Source organism: Chenopodium quinoa, unplaced genomic scaffold (assembly GCF_001683475.1).
Source record: "Chenopodium quinoa cultivar QQ74 unplaced genomic scaffold, ASM168347v1, whole genome shotgun sequence".
Taxonomy (NCBI): domain Eukaryota; kingdom Viridiplantae; phylum Streptophyta; class Magnoliopsida; order Caryophyllales; family Amaranthaceae; genus Chenopodium; species Chenopodium quinoa.
This window is the reverse complement of record NW_018745675.1, coordinates 3,497,430-3,504,459: the sequence shown is the minus strand read 5'-3', so window position 1 is coordinate 3,504,459 and position 7,030 is coordinate 3,497,430.

Below are 7,030 nucleotides of genomic sequence, written 5' to 3'. Positions count from 1 at the left end.
AATATTGAGCTAAAATTTGCCGTTCCAAGAACAACACTTACCGAACTAATGCGCGTACGTGATGGACTACGCCAAAGTGAGACATCACTACTTCCTTAGGAACGTAAGGTATACTAGGTATACGAGTTGTCTTGGTTAAGCTCAACGATATCAGTAAGGAGTCCTTAGATGTCGTGGCAAAAGAGATAAAATGTCAAGGATGCATTAGATGCGACATTTTATCAAACCGAGAGTAGCTTGGAGCTATTAGCAATTCTTGATCTTTGGGATATTTAAGATATTTAATGATTAAGACAAGCCAAAGCATGCTTAACCATTTCTTGATCTTTGGGATCTCGGAATCATTTTATTCTCACCTAAAAGGGACAAGTTTATAAATGCGTGGATAAAATGCTCAATAAGATTGAAAATATGCATGAACGCTTTTAAATTTCAGCTTATTGATTTATGAATGGTTTTTTGATCAGTGGCCATTTGGCCCACTTTTCTACTTCGTTTCTTCCCCGATTGAGCCCTTTGTTTGCCCTTTTTCCTCTATTTTAGCTTAGTTTTGTTATTATTGAGCATATTTGTTACTTGGAGTGGTTTTGAGTCATTTTTGGCTCATTTCCTAAGGTTTTATTCCCTCTCCTTTAACCCATTTCAATTTGCTCCTATTAGAACCTTTCCTATGATTTGTGTTTTCCATCTTACAGGTCCTCCCGTGGCTAAGAAAGCAAGGATTGGATGCAAGGATTAGGCATGCTTTGGAGTCAAAGGGATTGGAGCATTAGAGCCCAAAATATGAAGGAAAGAAGAGTTCAGAGCGGGCGCTCTAGATATGGAGCGGGCGCTCTGTATTCCTTGCTGCAGAAAAACCAAGTACCCAACCCTCAGAGCGGGCGCTCTAATGTTGAAGCGGGCGCTCTAGCTCCCAGAATAATCAGAGCATTTTCTGCGAGACTTCAGAGCGGGCGCTCTGGCCTTAGAGCGGGCGCTCCGTGTTCCCCTGACCGATTTGAACTCTGCTACACGCGTAGGCCGACGGCTCTAATTATTTTACTCTGCACGTGATGCCTAAAATTTTGGGCCTTGATTTGGGTTAGGTTTTAGAGGAGGGTATAAATACCTCTCTTCCTTGTAATTGGGAGGAGAGGTATGTAGAGAGAGAAATATTAGAAAATCAGATTTCAGCTTATTGTTTTTTTTTCTTTCTTTTGCACTTTAGATTAGTTAGGGTTTAGTTCCTCATTAGATCTAAAACACTACTCTTTGTCACTCTCTTTCATTTTCAATCCAAGATTAAATCTTTTGGTATTATTTCTATCCCTACTCTTTATTTATTGCTTTATTTATCTATTTTAATTAGTTTTGGCTTATCTTTAGTTGTTATTTCAAGTCAATAGAATAGTTTAATATCTTAGTTGCCTCCTTGTTTAAACTTGCAATTTCTGGTTTTGATCCTTTATTTTCTTGCTATTAGTATAATATTATCCTTATTTGCTTAGATTTCATGCTATTTAGAATAGATTACAAGTAGACTTAACATATTCTCTTCAAAGTTAACTTCTTTAGTAAAGTTTAATCATCCTATTTTCTGGTTTTAGCCATGTTTCTCTCATTAAACTTAGTTTTTGCTTTTGTTAATGTTCTTGTGTGCTTTGGTATGACCCTTCCTTCTCTAGGCTAGGTTTCTAGCTAGGGGAGGGGGAAATGATGAACTAATGATGAAATGAATGATATGTGGTGCAAGATTGGGTAGATTGAGAAGTTTTGCAATTGATTCCAACCTAGGTTTTAGTTGTTAGGAATTAGAGATTGATCACCTCTAAGACCCTATTTTGTGTTGCATGCTAGTTGCGCGAGAGTGAGCTTGTATGTGATGATGACTAGGTTAGGGATGACCTCGACCACCGAGGCGGGGTTGGGTAGGCGGTGTTTAGGTGAGCCCGAGAGGGAATCCTAGATGTTGGACCATAGGCCCCAATTGTTTGGTTGACCGATTGAACCATTCTTGTTGCCTCTAATTGTTGAAATCATTGTTAGTTAGGAATTCTCCCCTATCCCCTAGTGTTTGCTATTCCTTGATTTTCGAAGTTTTATACCTCTGCTTGTTGCTTGTTAATTTAGTTCTTAGTTTATTTGTTTCCCTAGTAGCTATAGATAAATCCATCAAAAATTTATTCCTCCCTTTTCAATTGACTTATAGGTGATCTAAGCAAGAGACGTTTGACCTTCCCTGAGGATTCGACCCCTCTTCCACTATGCTACCTTTGGTTAGTTTAGGACGTGGGTTTTCTTTTTATTCTTGACTCGACCTTTAGGAACTAACGACACCTAGGGGGCCGATCAAGTTTTGGCGCCGTTTCCGGGGAATGGCAACATTGTTTATTGCTTAGTTATCTTGTTTTTCAATTGTTTTCTATTTCTATCCTTCTATTTTTCATTTATTTCTCCGTTGTTGTCATTCGCTAATTGTCTGCTTAGCTGTGTTGAATGCTTAGAAGATCACAGGGACCACCTACTCACGACCTCGATCTCGACATTGACCGCACTCTAAGGCGAGTGAGGAGACTATTTGTTGAACAAACGGGTGAGGAGGAGGAGTTCTTTGATTCTTCTAGTGATATTTCTTCAGACATGGGGGATGACAATGGCGCTCTTTTTGGTGACTTTGGTAATCCGGGTAGTCATGAATTGCAATGTGGGATTCTACTTCCTACAACGGAAACAAATTTCACTATCCACCCGCACTACACTCAAATGGTGCGTGAAGATCAATTTTCTGGAGCAGCTCATGAAGATCCGATAGAGCATTTGGACAAATTTCTCGAGACATGTGCTTTAATCCAAACCAACCAAGTCACTCAAGAATACATCCGGATGCACCTTTTTCGGTATTCGCTCACAGGCAAGGCTTATAGGTGGCTCAAAAACCTAAAGCCCGGCTCGTTGGCCACATGGAGAGACACGGCCAAAGCTTTCTTGAACAAGTTCATTCCCGAAGACAAATCAACCGAATTGAGGCAGAAAATTTCATCATTTAGGCAAGAAAGGTATGAATCTTTGGGGGAAGCTTGGGACCGGTTTAAAGAGTATGTGAGAGCTTGCCCACACCATGAGTTTGACAAGCAACTTCTCATCAAGTTCTTCTATGATGGTCTTGACGACATACCCAAGCAAAATTTGAATTCCGGATGTGGTGGACATATTAGCAAGGTGCCTCAAGCTCAATTGGAGGACACCATAGAGGAAGTTGTGAGGTACTATTCTACGAGTGGTGGAAGAAGAAGAGGTGAAGAGAGAGCTTCGGGCAAATTCGAGCTTGATCAAGGTTCACTCAAGGCTCTTATGGAACAAGTCATTGACAAGAAGCTGGGAAATAGCCAAGGGTCTTCATCTTCCTCCACCAATCAAGTACACTCTTTCTCTTGTGAGAATTGTGGGGGTACCAACCATGATATATCATATTGTGGTGGTCAAGACCCCGAACATGTAGCGGCAATGGGGTACATGAACAATCAACGTGATAATTGGAGAGCCCCCAATGCCAATTATGGTAATAGATTTCAAGATGCAAGTGGCCCAAGCCACAACACGGGTCAAATGGCTCCCTTTCCAAATCCAAATGCTAGCAATCACCCTAGAGCACCATTCAAGCAAGGACCACCCAACCAATTTCAAAATTTCCAACCCAACCCTTCCATGCAAAATGATCCTAATCAACAAATGCTCATGGAAACTCTCAATAGAATCCAATCAAGCCTATCCGCCATGGATCAAAGAATAACCAATAGTGAGCGAAAAGCGGATCAAAGGCATCAAGAGGTCACCGCACATCAAAAGATGATGGATAATCAAGTGGCTCAACTCGCCGAGAGGGTGACCAATCTAGCCAATGAGAAGCTCCCGGGCCAACCTACTACCAACCCGGCTACCACCCATCATATCAAAGCTATCTCTCTTAGGTCCGGAAAGTCTTATGAGGGGCCTAGGAGTGATCAATCGGAGCACAACAAGGAGGGTGAAGAGCAAGTGGTTGAAGAGGTCAATGGAGATAGCCAAGGTCAAATAATTGACAATAGTGTTGAAGGAAGCATTGAGAAGAAGAAGGGTGAAGGTAGTGAAAAGAGCAAGGAAGTTGGGAAAGACAAGCAACCATCAACATCTTATCAACCATCAAGGTTTGAACCATCACCGCCTTATCCCGAGAGGATTGTTGAGAGGAGATTGAATGACAAGTACAACAAGTTTATGGCTATGCTCAAGTCACTTCACATCAACATTCCATTCCTTGAAGCCATGACTCAAATGCCACCCTATGCAAAATTCCTCAAGGAACTCCTCTCCAACAAAAAGAAGCTAAGTGATGAGTGTATCACTCTTCCTCATCAAGTTAGTGCCCTAGTGCAAAGAACCTTGCCTACCAAGCAATGTGATCCGGGAAGCTTCACTCTTCCGGTCAAGATTGGTGATATGGAGACCACGGGTGCACTAGCCGATCTTGGGGCAAGTGTGAGCCTCATGCCACTATCCATTGCAAAGAAGCTCAAGTTCGAGATGATACCTTCAAGAAAGGTGATTCAATTAGCCGACCGGTCCACAAAATTCCCATGCGGTGAGTTAGAAGACGTTCCTATCAAGATTGGGAATTTGTTTGTGCCTTGCGATTTTGTGGTGATGGATATGGAGGAGGACCCTCATACTCCTCTTATCCTTGGAAGAGAGGCACTCAAGACCATGGGAGCGGTCGTCAATTGCAAAGATAATACCATTACATGTGAGGTGGCCAATGAGAAGTACAAGTTTGAATTCTCAAAGACTTTGAAGCAACCTATGGTAGAGAAGATTTGGCGGGTGGACTTGGTGGACTCCGAACTTGATGAATTGGTGAAGTCTCATGAGGTAATTAAAGACAAGGGTGATGAAGACCTCCCATGTGAGGAGGTGGGTGAAGGAGAATCTTTGTGTGCCTTGGAGGTTGAAAGCCTTGAAGGTGAAACTCATCCCGAGACTCAAGGAGCCGTGGATGAGCTCCCATCGATCCAAAGTGAGTCTAAGGAGGAGAGTTCCACGCCTCCTCCCAAGGTAGAACTAAAACCCCTCCCTCCTTCTCTCAAATATGCTTATTTGGATGATGATTGCTTACATCCTATTATTGTCAATGCTAACCTCGATGACACCTCATTGCAAAAATTAATTGAGATTTTAAAAAAATATAGGAGTGTTATCGGGTATAGCATTGATGATATTAAGGGGATTAGCCCTAGCTTGTGTATGCATCGCATTCATCTTGAGGATGATCATGCCTCTTCCATTGAACCTCAAAGGCGGTTGAATCCGACTTTGAAGGAAGTGGTTAAGAAGGAAATCCTCAAACTACGTGAAGCGGGGATCATTTATGCTATCTCCGATAGCAAATGGGTGAGCCCGGTTCATGTGGTTCCCAAAAAGGGAGGCATGACCATCATACAAGATGACAAGGGGAATGATATCTCCACCCGCACTGTCACGGGGTGGAGAATGTGCATTGACTATAGGAGGCTTAATAAAGCCACTAGAAAAGATCATTTCCCCTTTCCATTTATCGATCAAATGTTGGAAAGGTTGGTGAAGCATTCACACTATTGTTTTCTTGATGGTTATTCGGGTTTCTTTCAAATCCCAATTCACCCGGATGACCAACATAAAACAACCTTCACTTGTCCATTTGGGACATTTGCCTACCGAAGGATGCCCTTCGGATTGTGCAATGCCCCATCGACTTTCCAACGATGTATGACAGCAATCTTTTCTGATATGATCGAAAATGCAATAGAAGTTTTCATGGATGATTTCAGTGTTTGTGGTTCGTCTTTTGACCTATGCTTGCACAATCTCGAAAAGGTTTTAAAGAGGTGTCAAGAGACGAACCTTGTGTTGAATTGGGAAAAGTGCCATTTTATGGTCGAGGAGGGCATTGTCCTCGGGCATAAAGTGTCCATTAATGGTATTGAGGTAGACCCGACAAAGGTCTCGGCGATAGAAAAGCTACCCCCACCATCATCGGTGACCGGGGTACGTGCCTTCTTGGGGCACGCCGGCTTCTATCGCCGATTTATCAAAGATTTTGCACAAATAGCGAGACCTTTGACGAGTTTACTTCAAAAAGAGGTGGAGTTCAAATTCGATGATGCTTGCACTAAGGCATTTGAAACCTTGAAAAATGCTTTAGTGAATGCGCCTATAGTGCAAGCACCGAATTGGGAACTCCCGTTTGAACTAATGTGTGACGTGAGTGATAATGCAGTTGGAGCAGTCCTTGGGCAAAGGAAAGAAAAGAAATTGAATGTGATCTCTTATGCAAGCCGGACTTTAGATACGGCACAAAAGAATTACACCACCACGGAGAAGGAAATGTTGGCGGTGGTCTTCGCTTTTGACAAGTTTAGACCCTATTTGGTGTGCAACAAGGCCATTGTCTACACCGATCACTCCGCGGTGAAGTATTTAATGAGCAAAAAGGATGCTAAGCCGCGTCTAATCCGATGGGTCCTTCTCTTACAAGAATTTGACATTGAAATACGGGATAAGAAAGGAAGTGAGAACCTAGTGGCTGACCACCTCTCAAGGTTGCCGTTAGACCACCCTTCTTACCTTGACAAAGAGGATCCCATCGATGATGAGCTTCGAGATGACTCTCTTATGGCGATCGTTACCAACACCATCCCTTGGTTCGCTGATATTGCAAATTATTTAGCAAGCGGGGTGGTACCTCATGACTATGATGCTCGACAAAGGAAGAGGTTCTTCAAGGAAGTTAAGAGGTATTTTTGGGATGATCCAAGCTTGTACAAGAAGTGTAGTGACGGTTTGTTCCGGAAATGTGTGGCAAATCATGAGATGGAAGGTATTATGGAACATTGTCATTCACTACCTTGTGGAGGTCATGGAGGTGTCAACAAGACCGTGGCAAGGATCCTAGGTTGCAAGCTTTGGTGGCCAACTATGCGCAAAGATGTTCACAAGTTCATCCTTCGATGTGACCGATGCCAAAGGATGGGAGGAATCA